This window comes from Chiloscyllium plagiosum, unplaced genomic scaffold (genome assembly GCF_037043375.1).
Source record: "Chiloscyllium plagiosum isolate Xiang-an unplaced genomic scaffold, Cpla_swu_hap1 HiC_scaffold_1, whole genome shotgun sequence".
Lineage (NCBI taxonomy): Eukaryota > Metazoa > Chordata > Chondrichthyes > Orectolobiformes > Hemiscylliidae > Chiloscyllium > Chiloscyllium plagiosum.
In genome coordinates, this window is record NW_028270139.1 from 2978285 (window position 1) to 3001584 (window position 23300).

Here is a 23300-nt window from a genome sequence, read left to right on the forward strand (position 1 = left end):
GTTTTACATCAACTAGCCACGAAACGACACGACCAGCTATCCTTAGTAGCCACACACGCAGACAACAAGCAACATGAATTCGACTGGGACAACACTACTATCATAGGGCAAGCCAGACAGAGAACAGCCAGGGAATTCCTAGAGGCATGGCATTCATCCACAAACTCCATCAACAAACACATCGATCTGGACCCAATATACCAACCACTACAGCCGGCAGCTGAAACTGACAACCGGAAGCGGCAGGGACAGACCACTATAAACACCGGAGGAAACATCAAAGAAGCACTTCGCAGGAGGCTCCCAAGTACTGATGATGTCGCCTAGCCAGGGGACGAAACGTTTGCAACAAAAACTTCCAGCTCGGCGAACAGAACCACAGCAACACAGTGTAGTTTTACCTCCTTCATCTTTATTCCGGGCCCTGGAGGGAGAGAGAACAATTGCCCACGTGCACAAGGACATGAGTTTACGGTCTTCTCTGGAACAGCAGTTTCTCAATGAACTATATCGTCATTTTACAGGGAGGAGCATCCAGATAAGGCAACATACAAAGTAATTGGGTGACCGTTATAATCAGCGAGTATCAATAGCAGAGACCAAGCCCTTTACTGTTATACAGTGAATCATCTTAACGTTGTTAACTGGATTAATATAATGGATACGTTTCACCTTGCTGGCTGACCTGACATACTGAATGCTTCCAATATTGTTAAATGGCTCAGCATAATGAATGCTTTTCCACCTTGTTAACCCATTACCCTTACCTCCAGCACCCCATTGTTAACATAAGTTCTTATCTGATCTGAGTCATGCTTGTTATGACTCATACAAAAAATTAAATTAATGCAGCTTGTGATTTAAGTTATCATTACAACTAAAGACTTCAATTTTGTCATTCACATACCATTTCAAACTGAGGCGAAGAGTCAAATAATGTGTCCCAGGCTCATTAGATTTAGTTGAGAATTGCACGAAATATTACCATAGGAACCAATGCCCAGCTCTTTACTGACCGCTCAAATGATCTATTCTTCGCAAGGAGTGCTTGGGCCCAGTTACTAATTCTTAGCAAGTTAATGAACAATCACATAGCTCCAATCCAAAACTGGGTCTTTAAGGTCAAATTCGAGAGTGGTGTTTTCATAAATTTACCTTCTACCCGGGTTTGAAAGATGCTGTCAAGTTAGGTTTGTGGTAGTCTGCAGGATGTTGAAGGTGTGGGATTCAGTGACAGTAATAACTTTGGATGTTAAGGATTGATAGTTGGGCTCTCCCTTGGAGATGTTGCTCATTGTGTCACAACACCTGTTTCCACACTGCAGGGAATCTAATATAATCTAATCTAAAACACACTGGGGTAGCATTTCAAACTGAGACTCGTGTCAAAAAAAGTCTCCCAGGCTCATTAAATAAATGCACCTATCCTGGGCAGAAATTAAGTCCTGCCACTCTCAGAGCCATCACAAAAGTGAAAGATTTCAAAAGGTACGTAGAATTCCCTATCATTTAGAAGCAGGTCGAGAGAACTAATGACAGTTATTGGCAGATGAAAAGCCATTGCCGTCAATAACTGTGACACAAATATTATTTTCCACTTAATCAGTCCAAGACCTGAATGCTCCAGTATCCAAGAAATGGCAAAAACTAAACACTGTACAACATCTATAAACATCGTCACTTCTGACTTTATGATGGAAATAAGGTCCTTGATGAAGCAGCTGATGATGATTGAGTCCAGGACTGTATCCTGAGAAACTGAAGGGCTCTTGTGACAGAGTGAAAATGTCCTTATCTCTGGGCTAGAAGGTGTGGGTTCAAATCCCACCTGTGCTGGAGGTGGGTTGTAATTTGTCTGAAGAGGTGGATTAAAAATAATCTATCCTGCGGAACCATAGGGCTCTTGTGGTGCAGTGGTGGTGTCCCTTCCTCTGGGCAAGGCGGCCTGGGTTCAAATTCCACCTGCTCCAGAGGTGTGTCAAAAAATGACTGATCGGATGCATTGAAAATATCTGTCCTGAGGAACTCTGAGTTCTTGTGGAAACAGTTGTAGGGTCATTACTTCTGAACCAGGAAGCCCGGGTTCAAGTCCCACCTGCTCCAGAGATGTGTAATAACATTTGATTGGTCTGCTTAGAAAATATTGACACTGAGAAACTCCTTAATGCCCCAGGGCTGGGGCAGCCGTCACTACAGTCTTCCTTTGGTTGGAGTCTTACTTAGCACATTGAGAGGATTTCCACTGACTTCAATTTTGCTTGGGCTTCTCATATCACATTTGATCACATCGTGTGTTCATGTCAAGTGCAGGCATGTTTGAGCTGAAGCCATAAAATCCCATGGGATCCACAGTCAACACTGGTGGGCTCCCCGGTCAGCTTCATTTTGGTAGTATGCAAGCATACTATGACCTAAAGCTCTGGTAGGTCTTCATGCTGTTGGGACAGGACATACTGAATGATGGTGATGCTTGGAACGTAGAATGAAAAGGATGGTTTGATGATAACGTGCCAGGCAGTTGGGAGAACTCTGTGGGATAGTTCTTCCAACTTCAGTCCCAGTTGCTTATGAAGAAAAACTGCTGGATATACTGGACAGGGTTGTAGTTAACTTCATTCAACAAGGGATAATTTGTTCAAGGGTTTTTGCAGTGGGACTAAGTACATGAGAAGGTACTATCAGTTAGATATGATTTCCAATTGATTACAATTTTAGGGGTCTGGTCCTCAACACAGCACCTGCCAGGAATAAAATTGTTGAAAGCAATTCTGAATTTCCACATTAACCTGAACATATGCGTACTGCAGAAGTTATTGCCCTTTCAATGGAATAACGACTGAATACGAAGTACAATCATTGCAAACACAGACCAATTTGTTTTTGGTTCAAAGAGCAAATCGAAAGTTAATTGGATTATATGGAGGTTTGGTTAGAGCCTCAGTGAGCATATTTAACAACGTGTAGATAACCTTAAGTAGTTCTTCTCCTGAAAAAGATTTTTAAAAATTCATCTTAGAGCAAGTGACAGACAATCTCGAAATTGGATGTTACACCCTGAGGTGGTATGCCCCTATCATTAGATATTGGCAGCAACACCAAAGCTCTGGGATCCATTTACAAATAAAACCAGTTCTGCTCAACCCAATAAACCATACAAGGCAGACCTCTAACTTCCTAACAGGCTTTCTCATTGGTCTCCACACAAGATGCACAAAAGCAAATAACGTTTTGTAAACAAAAAGGTAGTATTGGTATGGTTTGCTAGAAGACAGATGGATGCATTAATGTAAACAAAACAACATCCTGTACACAAGTAGCTATTTCTGAACAAAACATTTAATAATATTTAAACATCATCCAGGGATGATATTTTAATCCTGCACAGATTTAACGCAAACTCAACATATCATTTGTAAGATCTGGTTGAGCTAGAAATTGGCCTTGACTTGTTATGGAATTTTAGTGGTCCTATAATTAAGGTTACAAATCCATGCTTAATTAAAGGGCAAGTCTAGTCTATTAAACCGGTCTTGTAACGTTATGAATGAGCAGTCCTCCCACAACTTACTCTCTCCATATATAAGCACACAGATTACTTTATATATTCGGAACAGAACTCAACCAGTTGGAAGAATTACCAAAAAAAACTTCATAAGATTTTAATTGTGGAATAATTCAACAGACTACATTCCCATTTAATATGAAAATCCAAATAAAACATTTGCCTTGAGATACATCATGACAAAGAGGATTTGTTTATGGTTAAAACCCACTTTGTGAGTTTATTTAACCCAATGAGCATTTTTTTAAAGGATACCTTCACGTTGGCTGTAGAAGCAAACACAGAACACCTATAGAAGTTCAAAATCATTCTTTTATTAACTCAGTCGTCTCAAACTACCTGTACGTTATTTACAGCACTATAAAGATTGATGCCAACACATTTTTTTTTAAAGATTAGATTAGATTCTCTACAGTGGGGAAACAGGCCCTTCAGCCCAACAAGTCCACACCGACCCTCCGAAGAGTAACCCACTCAGACCCATTTCCCTCTGACTAATGCATTGGGTGGAGCACCCGGAGGAACCCACGCAGACACAGGGAGAATGTGCAAACGCTACACAGACAATCGCCCGAGGCTGGAATCAAACCACTGAGCCACCCTCGCTTCAGGAATGCTGTCACCACAATAAAATGAGCAGAGGAAAACTCCCATTCCTTGTCCAGGAATCGAACCTGGGCCGCAGTGGTGACAGCGCTGAATCCTAACCACTAGGCCATCAGGGAAGGCAAATTTTTGCCTTTCTGATTTGTTCTTGTACCTGCATAATCACACAATCTAAACCAACCCCCAAGAAACAGTCAGAGGACAATAAACCACAGCCATCCACTTCTGTAACCACAACTGCACCTGAAGGGGATGACGACTTCTGTGCTTGCATTAACAACTTTCTTTCAATTGAATGTGTTACATTTAGTGTAATGTGATTTGACACACCTCCGGAGCAGGTGGAATTTGAACACGGGCTGCCTTGCCCAGAGGAAGGGACACCATCACTGCACCACAAGAGCCCAACAGTTCCTCAGGATATAGATTATTTTAATCCACCTCTTCAGACAAATTACAACCCACCTCCAGCACAGGTGGGATTTGAACCCACACCTTCTAGCCCAGAGATAAGGACATTTTCACTCTGTCACAAGAGCCCTTCAGTTTCTCAGGATACAGTCCTGGACTCAATCATCATCAGCTGCTTCATCAATTTGTTTCCTCCATCAATGTAGCTCAATATTAATGGAAACTGTTCTGGTCAGTTATTGGCCGGGATTGAGATTTCATTATATAATTGCAAAACTGTGAACATTCACCATTGTTCCTATATTTGCAGTTAAATATGGAAACCTGAAAGGTGGCTGTCAGGGATATCATGCTCCTCAGGTTAACAAGTGTCATGCCTTCGACATAGACAGCAAAACTCTAGCCATTATCTTAGGCCGTAAAAGTCACGTCAGACAAATTGAAGAGTCATAGAGTTGAACAGCATGGAAACAGACCTTTCGACCCAACTTGTCCATGTTGACCAGATATCCTAAATTGATCTAGTCCCGTTTGCCAGCATTTTGTCCACATCTCTTTAAACCCCTCCTATTCGTATACCCATCCACATGCCTTGTAAATGTTGCAATTGCACCAACCACCACCACTTCCTCTCGTAGCTCATTCCATACACACACCAATTTAGTGTGAAAAGATTGTCACTTTGGTCCCTTTTAAATCTTTCCCCTCTCATCTTAAACCTATGCCCTCTTATTTGGGACTCCATTACACAGGGGAAAAGACCTTGGCTGTTCACCCTATCCATATCCCTCATGATTTTATAAACTTCTATAAGGAGACCCCTCAACACTCCAGGGAAAATAGCTCCAGCCTGTTCAACCTCTCCCTATAGTTCAAACCCTTCAACCCTGGCAACATCCTTGTTCAAAATCTTTTCTGAACTCTTTCAAGTTTCACAAGATTCTTCTGATAGGTGGGAGACCAGAATTGAATGCTGTATTTCAAAAGTGGCCTCACCAATGTCCTGTACAGCTGCAACATGACCTCCCAACTCCTATATTCAATGCACTGACCAATAAAAGAAAGCATACCAAGTGCATTCTTCACTATCCTGTCTAGCTGCAACTCGACTTTCAAGGAACTGTGAATCTGCACTCCAAGGTCTCTTTGTTCAGCAACCCTCCCCAGGACCTTACCATTAAGTGTATAAGTCTGCCCTGATTTGCCTTTCCAAAATGCAGCACATCGCATTTATCTAAATTAAACCCCATCTGCCACCCCTCAGCCCTTTGGCCCATCTGAACAATGCCCCACCGTACACTGAAGTAACCTTTGCTGTCCACTACACCACCGATTTTAGTATCATCTGCAAACTTATTAACCATACCTCCTTTCTATTACCTTTCATGCCTAACCTGTATGAAAGGTTATACATGCATAACCCTGTTTATGTAGAATTATTTTTAACAATTTAAGTTTAAAATGCCATTAGGAGCAGCAGTGGGAGATCAAAGAGGTATCATTCTTTATATTAAAACAATTAAACAATAAGCCAGGGAGACAAGCTACAATATGCACATGGCCAGGATCACTACATAGCAGACTAGGAATATGCAATAAGTCAGGATCACTGTGAAGCACACTGGGAGAACTGTGCAGCGGGGGGGGGAATCACTTAGTGACAGGAAAAAGACAAACTGTGACATCACAGAAAGATTCTGTGCTAATTGGCTGGTAAATATTGTAGCTTAGTTGTCCCTTTCCTGAAGTTAAGAAGTTAGTTTAAGGAGCTGAGAAATTAAGAAATACATTTTCTTTATTAAAAAAAGTTACGCAAAACCTTTCAGTTAATCTCCCGCTCAGTGATAACAGGAGTGAGTATCTGGTGAGCCTTTTAGACAGCAAATTTATTAACTAATCAACAGAGGAATGGCCAGACCTGCTCAATTTCTCTAGCAACTTCTGTTTTTGTTTCAGATCTTCCACATCCGCAATTTCTGGTTTTATTTATGTTATTACATTCCTTTGGAGCAGGTGACCCTTGAGCCAAAACGTCTGACTCAGAAGCAGCATCGTTACCACTGTCCCACAAAAGCCCTTTGGTCCATAACTTTGTATGCTATGGCATTTCAAGCAATCACCTAAATACTTAAATGTTGGAAAGCTACCAACTCTACCATTCCTTCAAACAATGAATTCCAGACACTCAACCCCATCTCCCTCAAATCCCATGTGTGTTGAAAGGCCACTAAGACCCCTTTATCCTTATCAAGGGGAGTGCTAATCTTCTCTCCTTTCATACAACACATTGGAAAGTTGATATACAAAAGGATTGTGGGATGCAAGTCCATAGCTCCTTGAAAGTGGCAACACAAGTGAATAAGATGAAGAAAGCATATGGCATGCTGACCTTCATCGGTTGGAGCATTGGGTATAAAAGTTAGCAAGCCATATTGCAGGTGTACAAAGCTGATTGTGCAGGACATCACGGTTGGTGCCGAAGGGCCTGTTCCTGGATTGTACTGTTCTAAGTTTTAAATCCCCTCTAAACTTCTTGCCCCTTACTTTAAATGTAAGCCATCTGGAAGAAATGATATCATAAAAGGCTCCTCAATTAAAGCCAAATGTGTAGAACTAGAAACAAAAAGGAGGCAATTACTTTGCTAGTGCTGTAGTGTAGACTCCCAAGCAGTCAGGGAGAGATAGAAGACAGATCTATAGGCAAATCACAGAGGAATGTAAAATAACGGGGGAATAATAGTAGAGGATTTTAACTTCTTCAATATTAACAGTAATAGAGAAAGTGTGCAAGGTTTAGAAGAGGCAAGATTCTTTAAAAAGTATCATTGTGAGCTTTTAAGACAGTAATTAGAAGGTCCTACAAGAGTGGGTGCAGTGTTGGATTTAATTTTATGGAATGAAGCAGGCAAATATCGAAGTGGGGGAGCACTTTGGCGATCGTGACTATAACTACTTTAAATCTTCGTGCCGTTATGAAATTTACAAAGATGCACCAGAAGTAATGGTTCTGAATTAGAAGGTAGACCGATTTTCATTTAATTAGACAGAATTTGGCTCAAAGTGGAATGTGAGCAAATACATACCAATGGGAGTCATTCAAAAAGGAATAAGTGAGAGTGCAGGGCCAATGTTTCCATAAAGGTGAAGGTGGGACCAACAAATTCAAAGAAAGTATGTAGGCAAGAGGATAACCAAGGAAAGAGTCAAGCCCAGCAATCTGACTAAGGAAGCAGAAGGCAGAGACAAGTATTAAATGTGTGCTTTGCCTGCTATGGGGTCCTCTCAGTGATGGTGACTGCTTCATCTCCCAGACTCCTCCTGGTGCTGCTGACTGCCTGTTTCAGGTTGTTACCTTGAAAACTCTTCTCCAAACTTTTAGAGAATTGCAATGTTATGACTGTGATTTGTTTTCTTTAACCTGAATGACAATCTATACTCTGTGCTTTTTATCACAAATTTTATTTCTGGCTAGATATTTTTATATGATTACAGGTCATCATCAATAGGAACAATTTGAAGTAATGATAGAAAACAGCACCACGAGGCAACATAAAACATTTAAGCACACTAGCTCACATCTGACCTTTCCTTGAAGTGTATTAGTAGCGACAAAATACTAAAATAAGCCTAATAACACTGCTTAAAAGTTAGAAATTCTTCATAAGATAAAAATGTCCTCCATTAGTATCATCACAGGTTTCAACAATACTTTTCTGTATTCCAATTGTCAACAGTCAGGTGAAAATTCAAGTACCCTGTAACTCAAGTTACTCATTATTCATAAAATTCTTTCAGGAACATCACAGCAATGAAAACTCATCAGGTTTCAATACTTTATAATGTTACATTTACATGTCTATTTTTGTAGAACTCCAACACAGGAAAATTCAGATAACATTTCAAATGAATTTGAAATTTGTGCTCAGTTGATCATGTAATCTGAACTCCCAGAAAAAAATAACAGCTTTACTTTAATCGGTTTTGGCCAGCCTACGAGTTTAGAACTTATAGGAGGTTGCTTGATGGAGAACTCTTTTACAAATGTAGCAGAGTGCAATTTGAACCAGCATTTCAGAAGACCAGCTTTGTATTATTTTCACTTTAAATTAATGCAATTAAGTGAGTGAGCAATTGATAAGCAAGAAGAAATTCTGGTCTCCTTCCTACCGGAAAGATGTTGTGAAACTTGAAAGGGTTCAGAAAAGATTTACAAGGATGTTGCCAGGGTTGGAGGATTTGAGCTATAGGGAGAGGCTGAATAGGCTAGGGATGTTTTCCCTGGAGCATTGGAGGCTGAGGGGTGACCCTATCGAGGTTATAAAATCATGAAGGGCATGATTAGATTAGATTCCCTATAGTGTGGAAACAGGCCCTTCGACCCAACAAGTCCACACCGACCCTCCGAAATGTAACCCATCCAGACCCATTTCCTTCTGACTAATGTACCTAACACTATGGGCAATTTAGCATGGCCAATTCACTTAACCTGCACATCTTTGGGCTGTGGGAGGAAACCGGAGCACCCGGAGAATGCGCAAACTCCACACAGAGTCACCTGTGGCTGGAATCAAACCCAGACCCCTGTGCTGTGAGGCAGCTGTGCTAACCACTGAGCCACTGTGCCAGCCTTGCATGGATAGGATAAATAGACAAGATCTTTTCCCTGGGGTGGGGGAGTCCAGAATTAGAGGGCATAGGTTTAGGGCGAGAGGGGAAATATATAAAACGGAACTAACGGGCAATATTTTCACACAGAGTGTGGTACGTGTATGGAATGAACTGCCAGAGGAAGTGGTGGAGGTTGGTACAGTTACAGCATTTAAAAGGCATCTGGATGGGTATATAAATAGGAAGAGTTTGGAGGGATATGGGCCGGGTGCTGGGAAATTGGACTAGATTAGGTTGGGATATCTCGTCGGCTGGATGAGTTGGACTGAAAGGTCTGTTTCTGTGCTGCACATCTCTATGACTCTATGTTGAGAGGGGAAAAAAAGTACAAAAAAACTTGTGGTTTAAAATGTCCTTTCATGCTCGTACAGGGAAGTTAAGTGTCTACCTCAAATGAATGCATTTATTTCAGCTGTCAGAGACCAGGGGATCTCCGCTCTGGACAGGAAATCACTCTGCTGAGACCAGATACAAAAATATCATCAGGCAGCTACACACACAAACACACTTGTAAATAGAGCATAAAAGCTCAATATATAGAGTCAAACACATCCAAAACCAAAATTAGTATCCAAAGGTAGAAAGGGGCCTCTGAATTCTTTGTAAAGCTATTCTTGCTGTTGATCCAGTGGCCAAGGGAAGTGCTGATTTGGGGTGAGAAACAAAATTTCAGCTTTTATGGCTTCTAAAAATATCAGATCACTTTGACACCTTGAGTCATTAATAAGCAAATATTGTTGAGATTATAATTCATTTCCCACATTCAAAACTCAACCTACACAATTCCAATTAATCAGCTTTGTGAAACTGCTGAGCATTCTTCCTCTTTTATCATCCATTTCTGATTAATTTTCTTTCTTTGCTTTTATTAATTTAAATTAGCCTAGATTAGGAAGAATGTGTTGCAGCTGGTGCACAGCTTGATGCAATTATTCTCGAATCAAAAGTCAAGAATTACATGCTGCTCAAGAAAATTCACTCTAGCATACCAAATCAGCACTTATCAGAAAGGGGACAGGGTAGAAATCACCAACTTCTGACCCAATAAATTATCAACCAGTAGCTTGTTAAGCATGTTGCTATATTGCCTGAATCCATTCTTTGTCTGCTGCTATATCCTGCAGGTTTGGGATTCTTGTGGCATAGTGGTACTGTCCGTACCTCTGAGCCAAGAGGCTTTGGATCAAGTCCCACCTGCTCCAAAGGTTTGAAATAATATCTCTGCACATGTAGTTTTCAAAGACTGTCATCAAAAATGAGCTATTGAATTCGGAGCCATTTAGTACTGAGGTATAACGACTGCTGCCCTCAGTACAAAATACTGTGGATGCTGAAAATCTGAACAGAAAATGCTCAAAATACTCAGGTCAAGTAGCGCCTAGTCTGAACCTTCCAATAAACTTAGGACAAACCCTCACTTGGAGTACTAATCAGGTTTACTTACCTAAGTGATGAGTGATAGAGATTCGTGAAAGGATGTACAAAAGGACTATAAGCAAATTGACATCATAAAGCAATTCGGTTATAAAGATAAGCTAACAGATAAGGACAAACATCATTTCTTACAAAGGTTGGGCACTGCAGGAATTCAGGGCCAGAGTGATCTCCAGAACTAGTTTCGACTACCCACAAGGTCAGTGAGAAATTTCCTGGATTCTTCTACTCCTTTCAGTTGGTCTTTTGGTTTCACTCACAAAGTTACATGGGATTACACAGATCATGCAGTTGTATTTACAGGCAAACTGTCAGCAACCACCTGAAGGTTACTGAAATGTTATCTCCAGCCACACAACAATTCCATAATCAAAATTATTTGTGTAAATTGGAACAGCAGTAATCGCGGTCATAATGACTATGGCATACCAGTTCCAGTTCTCTGCTACTCTGAAAAAATTACCCTTAACCTAACTCTCCACTTCACCTTCAAGCAACAAGCAATCCATTCTGCCATTTCCTGACTCCACATTCTCTGACATTATACATTCCCCTATTACGATAAATAATATTAATGGCCTTTAACAATCCAGAAAAGTTACATTTGCTACATCACTACTCTATTACATCCAAAAAAATCAGGATGGATCTAGCAAGGTTTTCCCTTTTAAAAATCTGCACTGACGCTTATTATATTTTGTTTCCAGATGTTCTTTAATTCTCTCCTTTAAATAGGGATTCCACTATTTTCCCTACCACCAATGTCAAGTTGACTAGTCTATAATTTCTTGTTTTGACACTTGTTTTAAATATAGGAATTACATAATCTGCTAGTCCTCTGGCACCATACCTTTTCCTAATGTATTCATAAATGTGGTAATGCCTCTGTGCTCTCCTCAAATTCTTTCAAAAAACAAATCTTTACAATCCATCCAGAATTGAGGGGCTACTCTCTTGGAGGTTGATTAATCCCCTTTCATTTCAATATTTTAAATGCACTTACTTCATACCATGTTAAATCTACCAATTTTGTTTCCTCATTAAATAGTAAAACAAAATAAGGATTCAATATTTCTGTCAGGACACTGTTAATTGACTGTTACCTTGTCTTATTTAATAGGCCTGATTCCCATTATAGCTTTTTTAAAATAAAGAGCCTATAAAATTATTCATTATTTTCAAAATTTCTTGCGAATTTAATTTTATTCTTCCTCCTTTCCTCCATTTTTTGTAACTTCTTGCCTAATCTCTCTGTATTCTATTATCATGCACACCTCTGCTGTCTATATTAGTAACGTATGCCTCTTTCTTAATCCTCAATTGTTCCCTTAGGTCTTTATTCATCTCTGAAGTCTCACTATTGCTCAGTTTACTCTTCCCTGTTCACAGAATAAATTGTTTCTGCACTTGGTTGAACAGTTTTAAATATTTCTCAATGTTGCATTACATTGTTGCCTGTTTTATTTTCATTAAGTTGTATCCTCACAGTCTCTCAATCATTTTTTCTCCAATCTACTAAATAATGTGCTTTATACATTTATCCTTCTCTTCCACAATCTTAATGTTTTCTATCATGGTCACAACTGTCTGAAAGTTCCCCTTCTTTTATGACCAGTCCTTTCCTGCTGCTGCTGCAGGATACCACCACCGTCTGCAAGGGAGAAGACAGAACATGACTGCATGAGAATTAGGAGGCGGCCACTGAATACTTCAAACCTGATTTGGCATTCAATATGATTAAACCCACTTTCTTGACTCTTCCCTGTAAACTGTGTCCTAACATAAGCAGTGAGTCCTCAGTATGCTAGGGTATACAGCAGTTAGTGTCGAAGCACTAAGAGGTGGGTTATATATTTACAGGATGTAATGTGCAGATGTCTTCACCCATTTTGACCACTTAATGAGGTCATTAATCTTCTTTAGGGACTGCTGCCAGATCCACAGTGCTACATTCAGAGCATTGATTGTTCTGATTATTCCTCTTAGCTAGATCCAGAGATCCGGGTTCAATTCCTGCCTCAGGCAACTGTCTGTGTGGAGTTTGCACATTCTACCCGTGTCTGGGTGGGTTTCCTCCGGGTGCTCCGGTTTCCTCCCACATTCCAAAAATGTGCAGGTTAGGTGAACTGGCCATGCTAAATTACCCGTAGTGTTAGGTGAAGGGGTAAATGTAGGGGAATGGGTCTGGGTGGGTTGCTCTTCAGAGGGTCAGTGTGGACTTGTTGGGTCGAAGGGCCTGTTTCCACACTAAGTAATCTAATCTAAGCTAATTTTCCTTGTCAGGCTTTTTCATATATTGGGTGAGAAAACCTTGACTGTTTGCTTTGTCTAATTAAGATCAGTGCAGTTGAAATCCCCATGATTATTGTCCTAATCAACTGGCCTAATTTATCTGCATCTTTTTTCACCTCATTACTATCATTAGGTGATTACATCTGATACTGTAATTTACTCTTGACCATCTTTTATTTATAGCCATACGTATTCTACTTTTGCCTGCTAAAAGTGTTGTCTCTTTACTTATTCTGACTAAGTACACCTGAATATAGTCAGTTCTGTTAGAATGCATGTTTCTTCAACACAAATTGGCTACAATGCGATTGAAGAATTTAGACCATTATTTGTAGAATGCTAACTTCCCTTACCTGTATTGGCTATAACGTGATTCCAGTCCCATTGGTTTGAATGGTGTTGCTATTACTTGATTTTCTTATAACACGGGATCACACAGGAACAGAACTATTGCATTATATCTGAACAGACTAAGTTCACATTTACTCGATATCCCTGTACTTCTTCTCAATCATTTCTAAATGTTACACCCTGCAACATTTAATTTCAGTGCTAATATTTCTGCAGCTTTGTCTCAGAGCCTTGACTAATGACGGAGATGAAAACCTGGGAGAATTAGCTCTAAGCTTGAAGATAATGCCAAGCTATGCACAATGGAGGCTGCTGGTCTTGGTGTTGGAGGAATGGACCACATGTTTAGCTATTTGTTTAAATTAGCAATTCAATTTCTACACAGGAGAACTCTTAACACTACACATAAATATAACTATCACTGACTGAGGATAATTGAAGCAAATGGTGAAAGACAAAGGAATATCTGTATGATATAGTCCAACATTGTCTAAACTAGCTCATTACTAGTATCAAGAAACTACAGTCAAGGCCAACATGGTACACTCCCCATCACTATGAATGCCCATCCTTAAAATGGGCAATCGTTTATGCCCGTTTAGAAAGTAAAAGTCTTTTTTTAAAAAAAAGGAAAGCAACAGATTCAGCCTAAACTCTGGCACAGAGATTGGGAGACTAACATCGTACTACCAGAGCTCCTTAAGTCATTACTTATTTGCATTAATTTACTTAATTCTCAAGTTCTCCCTTTCGCATATTAAGTGTTCTATCTATTTCTGGCAGAAACAACTGTTTGCTCGCTACTTTGTGACCTGTTAGTGTAAACGGAAAGCTTTCATCTTTCTGCGATTTTGTGCCTACAGCCTCATGAGCGGAATTAAGTATTCAGGATTTGAAACTCATTAGGTCAATATAGACTATTGATAAAGGGGTCTTATGGAGTAATAGTAGTGTCCCTATCTCTGGTTCAGAAGACCAGTTTCAAGTCCCACTGGCCTTGAAATTGTCATAACATGTCTAAACAGACGAATTAATAACTTTTTTATTTAAAAAGACCATTATACATGAACCAAAAAAGCAGATGAATCAGAAAAGCAATTTAGTTACAATTATACGGAAACACTAGATACATTAAATAAATAAGCATTTTATGTATTATTGAGAGTCATTTGCTCGATTTTAATTTGACATTACTGCATGCAAAGCACAGATTCCCCAGCATAATTGTTCATCGGTTTTTAATTCCACTTGAAATTAAATTATGAACTATTTTATAATGTAAATGTAATTTTAAATTCTTACTTTCAGAGGATATAGGAAGACATTGTGTACCATGTCTAAGCAGGCTGAATTATGCAACTTTTGGGAAAAAAAATTCAACAGAAAATTACAAAAAGCTAATGTATAACAAGCAGCACTGAGATACCAAATAAATTAAGTTGCGATGTTCACTTAACAATTGACGTCCAGGTCTGTTGAATTTGCTGTTTCAGTTATTAAACATGTATTCACTGGTCATTATGCTGGATAATCAAGTACTCAAATGTGTCCACTATTAGCATTGGTGATTGCATTAGGACTTATTTCTGAGATAATTCATTATAAAATAAAACATTTTATTTTGTCATCGTAGGTCTTTGATCAAGTCCAATTTATATTTTGATCCCGCAACAATATCAGGCAGTCATTCTTCTCTTGGAGAACAGGCTGGGAACAGGTTATGGCTTATCCAGTACACATCCATTCCTTGTTAGTTTAATCCTCATAAAGTATCTTAAGAGTAGTTTGCCAGATATTTTTTCTGAATTGCCTGACACTTCTATCTGGTTATTTTTACATCTCTCAGGAGACTGCATGTCTGTGTTGCAACACAAAGAATCAACACTGTGTAAGACAGATGACAATGAGCAGCTGGCTTTATTCCTACATGAAAATTCATGTATGTTGTGACGGTCAACCCACTTCTTTGTCCTCATCACAGGCCCTTTTGCAGTCATTGGTATTTTTCCCACTGCTTTCCCCATTAGCAACCGATTCCTGCATTTACTTTCCTTAATCATCTAAAAACAAATTTTCTGCTTCTGCATTCCGAAAACGCGTCAGAGCACAAATTAGGAAATTGCACACCTCCAACCTGTGGTTACTATTAGGAGGCATGAGCTAATGTTTGATTTCAAATAATTGCATCTGTCTGTACTTTCATCAATAGCTGCCTGAGCCTGGAAAGGAAAGGAAAAAAAAATTGATAATACCTACAGAGGTTATTTCAACCTATGACATAAAAATAGACAAAAAATGGCACCATAATCAACATTTTCAGAACTTTTCCTTTCCAATAGTGATTGAGAATTTGTCTAAGAGGGCTCAGAATAAAGGTGAATAAAGGTAGTCATTCTGTGTCTGAGTGTTTGCTTCGATTGATGCGGAGATAAGGAAACGGGACGACAATAAAGGCAGGTCAGGCAGGAGTCCAAACAAATAGTTACAATCTGACAGTGTCTGCGAAGCCCAGAACACCAGTATCTCGAGACGGACGGGCCCACAAGGTAAGATTTTAAACTTGGCGCCCCTCTGGATATTTCTGCGTGTTGGAGTCCCCTAGGTAAAAGGGGGTTAAAGTCCCCTGAAGAAATGGAGCTTCGAGTACCACAGACACGAAGTTTGAGGCTCTGGAGCATAAAATAAAGTTAGAAATCAGGAATGTCAAACAAAGATATCTGAACAAAATTTGGTACCTCCTAAAGTTATCGCCTTTCTCCCCCACAGCTCCCATTAAAAGTACTTTTAGGACCACATGGTGTCACTGGGAAAAGGGTGAGGAAGTGGACCTGGTCCGCCCAGACCCCGACAGTGAAATGCATTACCTGCCGGGGAAGCTTTGTCTGGGTTTTCGTTGTGGGAGTCTCAACTTCTAGGCTGTAGGCTCGACTCGGTGAGTCTTTCTTCTAGGAGAGGGAGTGGCATGGACTGCGGCGCCATGTGGTCCGCTGCAAAGGGTTTTCTCTTTTTATAAGTGTAACTTCATCGAGAGGATGTGAAAGAAAGAGAAACGCTGAAATTAAGGTTGTACTAATACTTGGGTCGGGGGAGGGTGAAGAGTTTCAATGTAAATTGTGCCATGCTGAGAGGGTTTGATATTTAAATATCTTTGTTTGTTAAAATACTGGTTCAGAAAATCCTTTTAAGTGACTGGTTTGCCTTGTCTGAATCAGGATCTCAATTCAATGTGTTTTGTGGGCTATGTAATAGGGCAGATTTGGTTTTTACATTCATATTATACAACACTATATCCTTTTCAAAATTATCAAACATGTAACCTTAAAACAAATTGATTGAGGACCTTGAGCTCCGATGTGCCTGAAATTCTACAACGCCTGCTTCAAAACACAACTGTGTCAGTCGTCAAGCTTTAGCAAGATGAGAGTATTGTATTAAAATATTTTTCCTTTTTGTGAACACTCTGCATTAAAAAAAAACAGCAGAGTGCATTTTGAGTTTGATGTTTTGTTAGGATTTTAGAGAATATCAGAACTGGAGGCTGAGCTGCTTAAATTCTGTTAATTTTTGTTAAGACTTCATTGGCCCCCTTCATACTGTAAACTCAAAGAAGGGTGATCTCTCCCAAAGTTGCCACTCTAATTCCAACTGTTTCATTTGGGAAGATTCATTTGGAGAACATATTTTAATATATTCTGCATTTGTTTCCCATAAATATTTGAGATTTAAATGTGAACTGAAACTACCCCTTCAATGGCTGAGCCACAGGAAACATTTTGTTGTTTTCTCCCTGTTCCAGATGTTTGAAATCCTTTTCCTAACAGCTTTCACATTAGCCAAGTATTAATTTGTTAAAGAAAATAATTTTTGAATAACCTGAATGAGGTCCCCCGAAGGTTTGATTTTAGGACCACTGATTGTTGTTTATAATTGACTGATTTGTTTAAGCAATACAATTTAGATTGTATAAAACTTGATAATGTCATAAGTAGTGAACAGAGTAACAGACTCAATAATTCAAAGAATGTTGGATTAGGCAGCCACAGTTTAGTGTAGTTAAATATGGGACAGTCTTCGTCCTGATACCCACCTTGACAAGGAAGGAACAAGAGAGAGGAAATGCTGAGATACTTTCAGCAGCTAACATCATCTCTCGAGTTTCTCCATTCACAGGTAAAGCATGCCTTTGGACCACAAGCTGATCCAACGGATCCAATCAGGTACCCAGTTATGAGCATGAAAAGTCAAGAAGCTAACAACAGTGAAGAGGAGGTCTGTATGCTGTTTGTCAGTGACCTTCCTGTGGACATTAAACCACGTGAGCTTTACCTTGTTTTTCGATCACTTGAGGGATATGAAGGTTCACTGATCAAGCTAACATCACAAGGCCAGTTGGCTTTGTTAGATTTAACAGCAGGGCAGGAGCAGACACAGCGTAGAATGCAGCGTTCACCAAGCCTGCTGCTGTACTGCACACTCCGATGCGCTGGTATCCTCCATCTGAAGCATCTCCGCAAGGATGGAAGTCTCATCAGCTTTAAGTATTTAACTGCCCTTATCCAAGAATGCAGATTTCTCCATGCAGTGATAGGAAGGGCAGACTGGATTTTGTTTTCAGGTTGGACTTTACTGAAGGAGATTTTGGAGAACTGGCTCATTTCCACTCAACCTGGAGGGGGTGGAGTGGTCACTAAGGACCATGGATTTAAGAACTTTACTGGTGAAATTTTTTTTCCATGTAGGAGGATTCTGCAGATTCTATCTACTGCATGGACTAATAATTTTTGTTGATATAATCACTGTATGCTGTGTGTCAATAACTTGCTTAAGTATTGGCAGTAAAATTTTATGAAAAAAATGGTAGCGTCATCTAGGTGGTTATCATGAAATGATAAAAGGAGGGAAGGAGAATGTGTATAAGGTATGAGTAGTCAGGGAAAGAATTAAGTTAAAGGTTGCAGGACAAAGGCTCGGCTAGCATGACTTTGACCAGATAAGAACTTGCAGAAAACAATGAGGTGCTGGAGGCAAGGGTAGTGGTTTAACGAGGTGAAGAACATCTATTGTGTAATGCCAGTTAATGAGGTGACATTGTGCAATGCCAGATGGCTTAATATTTACTGTTGATGCTCGCTGATTGTAACAGTCACCCAATCAATATAGAGTTAAAAATCACACAACATCAGGTTATAGTCTAACAGGTTTAATTGGAAGCACACTAGCTTTCGGAGCGCTGCTCCTGATGAAGCTAGTGTGCTTCCAATTAAACCTGTTGGACTATAACCTGACAATGCGAGATTTTTAACTTTGTACACCCCAGTCCAATACTGGCATCTCCAAATCAATATAGATGTTGCCTTGTTTGGATGCTGCTTCCTGGAGAGGACTATATAATTCCTTAAGAATCTGCTGTTTGAGAGAAGACTGAGAACTCGTCTTTGTGTACATGGGCGATCGCTTTCTCTCCATGGCTCGGAATAAAGGTAAAGAAGGTAGAGCCATAGTGTGTCTGAGTGCTTGTTTTGACTGATATGGGGCTACTGGAACGGGAGGACAAGGTCATCCATTTTATGTGGCTCACTTTGACCCTTGTTCTCAAAAGTCACAGTCCTGAAATCTATTAGTCCTCAATATTGAATTTAATTATCCTTCCCCTTTATTTGGGTCCATGCATATGGCATTGAATTACTTGGAACATACAGCACGGAAACAGCTAACTGGACCCAAACAGTCCATTTCTATTTTACTCAAGCTTCTTCTCATGCTTTCTCATCCAATTTCATCAGCATAAGCCTGATTCCTTTCTCCCTCATATACTTACCTAAGATCCCCCTTAGATGCATTCACATTAGTCACCTCAATTACACCCTGTGGCGGCAAGGTCCATATTCTCATCACTCCCCAAGAGCTTCTTCTGAATTCTCCATTTAGTTCCTTAATAATTACCTTTTATCTACAGCCTCCAATTTTGTTCTTCCCACAACTGGAAAATGGTCTTCTATGTCTATTGAATACTTTCATAATATTAAAAAAAAAGTCATTCAAATAGCCCATCAAGAATCTCCTTTCAAGAGAAAAAGCGATAAAGCCTGCCCAATCTTTACCCAACAGAAAACGACAATTGCTGGAAATACAGCACCCATGGACAGACAGCAAGCTAACCTTTCAAGTCTAAATGGCTTTTCATCACAGCGGAAGTGAAGTGAAGTGAAGTGTGGAAGGGACAGCATTTATGCTACAGTTTGAGCGGGATAGAGGTGGGGGCAGAGGGTGCAGGATGTTGATGGAAAAAAGCTGTTGACAGTTCGGGTTAGGTGATCAGAATGTGAGAATGACAGAACAATGGTGTGTCTCCAGAGTTGAAAGAACTTAAGTGGAATGGGGGGAGTGGAGGACAGGATAAACTAAAAGAAATGGGTTTTGGCTCACAATTTAACCCCTTCCCCGGCGAGTTTTATTTGGAGAAAACGTTTCATTTTCAGACGAATTTTTAAATATTTTTTATAGTATTTTTAATGCTGATTATGGAAATAACTTTTGTTTTTATCTATTTCCAATATTTTACTTGAAATTTTAATTTGAAGATACCATTTTCGGCAAAAACGAGATAACTAGTCTTCCCATATATTTAAATTTATTTTTAATTTGTTGCTTTTTTTCCCAACTTTATCACCTAAAGTAAAGGGGAATTACACATTTATTTTACTTTTTTTAAGCATGTCTTCTCAAAAAATTTTTTTTTCAATTTTCATAACCAAAAGTAAATGTAAATAAAATATTGTACTTATTTTATCTTTCATTTTACCTCATCTTCCCATACATTTTACTTTCTCTGGCATTTTATGAATGATTATTTGGTATGGTATTTTTCAAAGCATGGTACTACACATAAAGGTACATTACAGAGTCTACACATATATCGTGACTCCTTCCTGACTGGTTTCCCTCTATGGTCACGTTTCAGACAACACACTGCACATTTTCTTGTTGGATTTGTCTTCTTTTCTGTTGCTGGGACTTCCATTGGAAAATGTCCTGGTGTAAAACGCGAACATCCTGGTGAAGTCGAAGGTCTCCCTACTACTTTAGTAGTTTGTAAATCTGCCCCATATTTTGCGATGATATCTCGTATAATCTGCATACGAAATTTCAGGTGTGTGAGGGCTTTTTTTCCTGCCTCAGTGACTGCTACACTGTACAAGATGTAAGAATTCCATACCGCAAGATCCATCAAATGGAAGAAGACTTTCTTGTAATATTTCTTACCCCATTTCCTTGTGATGGGATAATCTACTAGTTGTTGGTCCACCTTGTCAACTCCACCCATTGTAAAATTGTAATCATATACAACTGTTGGTGTCTTCACAGGCCCTTGTCTTGTCTCAACATCCTTCATAATGGGGTTGTGAATGGTTGAAAGCATTGTAACGTCCTTCTTGTCCTTCCAACGAAGAATCATTACCTTACCTCTCTGAAATGCTGCAACTTCCCCTTTTTTCAATTTTGCCCTTTTCAGCTGGTCAGGCACTTCCTTTCTATTCAAATGGAGAGTTCCATAAATATCAGTGTAGTGACTAACCAGAGTATCAGCTAATTGCGGACTAGTGTAAAAGTTATCCACAGTAACACAATAACCTTTACCAAGTAAAGGCTTCATCAGAGACAACACAACACGAGAACTCATGGGATATTCACTATATTCTGAGTCAAACTGTGTTCCTTTGCCAACATAAATGATTACTCTATACACATATCCAGTCTTTGCTTCACACAAAAAAAAATACTGCACTCCAAACCTCCTCCTTTTTAGAGGTATGTGCTGCACCCATCCTAACCTTCCCTTGAACAGCATAAGGCTTTTGTCTATAGATAAATCTTGGTTAGGGGTATAACATTTCATAAAGTTCTCACTAAACATCATAAACACATCATAAACTTTATACAATTTTGGGTTGGGATGTGTTTCTGCATCAAAAGTTTCATTATTCACAAAATGAAGATACTGTTTTATCTTATTATGGCGTTTCAAACTGATCAGCTTCCGAAAAATTGGTCTTTCAAGTAGTTCATCTTTCGACCAGTTCATTTCTTGATCTGGCATTTTCACAATACCCCCAAGCATTTTCAAGGCGAAAAACACACAAATTTCTGCCTTTGTTACAGGGCGCCACATACAATCTCTTTCTCCAATTTGTTCAGCAAAGCGATTAGTTTCATCCACAACTCGATCAATAATTCTGTTGTCACATAAAAGACTAAAAAAATCCAAAGGAGTCATATCAGCTGTGTCTTGATCAATTGATATTCCAGGATTTCCAGTGAATGGGAAGCGTGGTGGTGGAGGAAGCATGCATTCTTCCGACACCACATGTCGACACCAAATTCGTCCATCCTCCTCCTCCTCCTCCTCACTTGAGAGAGAATAGCCATTATCAGACGAGCTTGCACTCTCATCTGATGTATCCAAGCTTCTAATAGAAGGTTCATAATCATTGTCATCTTCTGAGCTCGACATCTGGGCGTAATTTGTAAAACAAAACAGAAAAAACCGAATGACAGTGTGTGTCCAAAAGTGGTGCGTCGACGCTTCTTGTAATGCCTGAGGTGGAAGAGACACAGCTACCAGACGTATGAGTCACCAAGTATACTCGTTTCTAGCTGAGAAGGGCCCAGAAATGCCGAGAATTGACGTATAAACTCGTCTGTGGCTGTTTTTGAAATTATATGTTTTGGACGAGTTTACTCGTCGCACTCTGAAAAAGACAAATTGGGTGAAGACAAGTTAACTCGTCTTTGCCGGGTAAGGGGTTAAAGGCGTTGAACTCAATATTGAGTCCAGAAGGTTGTAAAGTGCCTAGTTTGAAAAGGAGATGTTGTTCCTCCAGTTTGTGAGGTGATTCACTGGAACACTGCAGCATGCAGAGGACAGACATGTGGGCTTACAAGTGGACACTCTTAAAATGACCAGCTACCAGGAAGGTTGGGGCTCTGCTTGCGCGCAGACCAGAGGTGTTCCGCAAAATGGTCACCCAATCTGCGTTTGATTTCTCCAATGTTGGGTAGGCTACATTGAGTGCAGTGAATATAATATACAAGATTGAAGGAGGTAATGGTGAAATGCCGCTTCACCCGGAAAGACTGTTTAGACCCTTGGATGGTGAATAGAGAAGAGGTGAAGGGGCAGATGTTGCACCTTCTGCAGTTACATGGGAAGGCATTATGGAGAGGGGGTTGGTGTTGGTGGTTGTGGAATGGACTAGAGGGCACCAAGGGAATGATACCTGCAAAATGCAGATGGGGGAAGTGATGGGAAGTGTTTGGTGGCTGTGTTCTGCTGGAGCTGTCTGAAATGGAGGAGAATGATCCTTTGAATGTGGAGGTTGGTGGGATGAAAAGTGAGGACAAGGGGGACCCAATCCCACTGGTGAGAGCAATGGGAAGGGCCAAGGGTAGAAGCATAGAAAATAGCTTGGATGTGGTTAAGGGCCACGTCACCCACAATGGCTGGGAAACCATGGTCATAGAAGAATCAAGCCATGTCAGCAGCGCTGTTTTGGAAAATGGCATCATCCAAACAGATGTGACCTAAGCAAAGGAACTGTGAGAATGGGATGGAGTCCTTGCAAGACATGGAGTGTGAAGAGCTGTAGTTAAGGGAGCTATAGGAGTCAGTGGCTTTGTAGCAGATAGCAGTGGATGGTTAATTTCCTGAAATGGAGACAGAGAGGTCAAAGAAATGCAGCTTCACAGTTCTGATATCACTCTTGTTAATTACTTTTTGCACACTCTTCAGTATCTCACAATATGGCAACTAGAACTCCAACAGTTTTCAAACCATTGGCTAACCAAAGTTCTATACTAAGTTAACATAACTCCTCTGTCTATCCCTCTCGAAGTAAACTGTCATACTTGGTTTCCTTTGATGCAGAACGATTAGGTTAAATGAAATCCGAATGCTTACGAAAGGAGAGGTGGAAGG

At 39.9% G+C, this 23300-nt stretch overlaps 1 protein-coding gene and 1 non-coding gene across 5 annotated transcripts in view; both read right to left on the reverse strand.

Annotated features, from left to right (window-relative positions):
* Positions 1 to 23300, reverse strand: part of arfip1 (ARF interacting protein 1) — a 214772-nt gene that overhangs the window by 175434 nt on the left and 16038 nt on the right. The gene's annotated exons all lie outside the window — the stretch shown is intronic.
* Positions 6743 to 6865, reverse strand: LOC122556070 (U6atac minor spliceosomal RNA). Its single transcript, XR_006313457.1, has one exon. It is a non-coding gene; the product is annotated as a U6atac minor spliceosomal RNA (small nuclear RNA).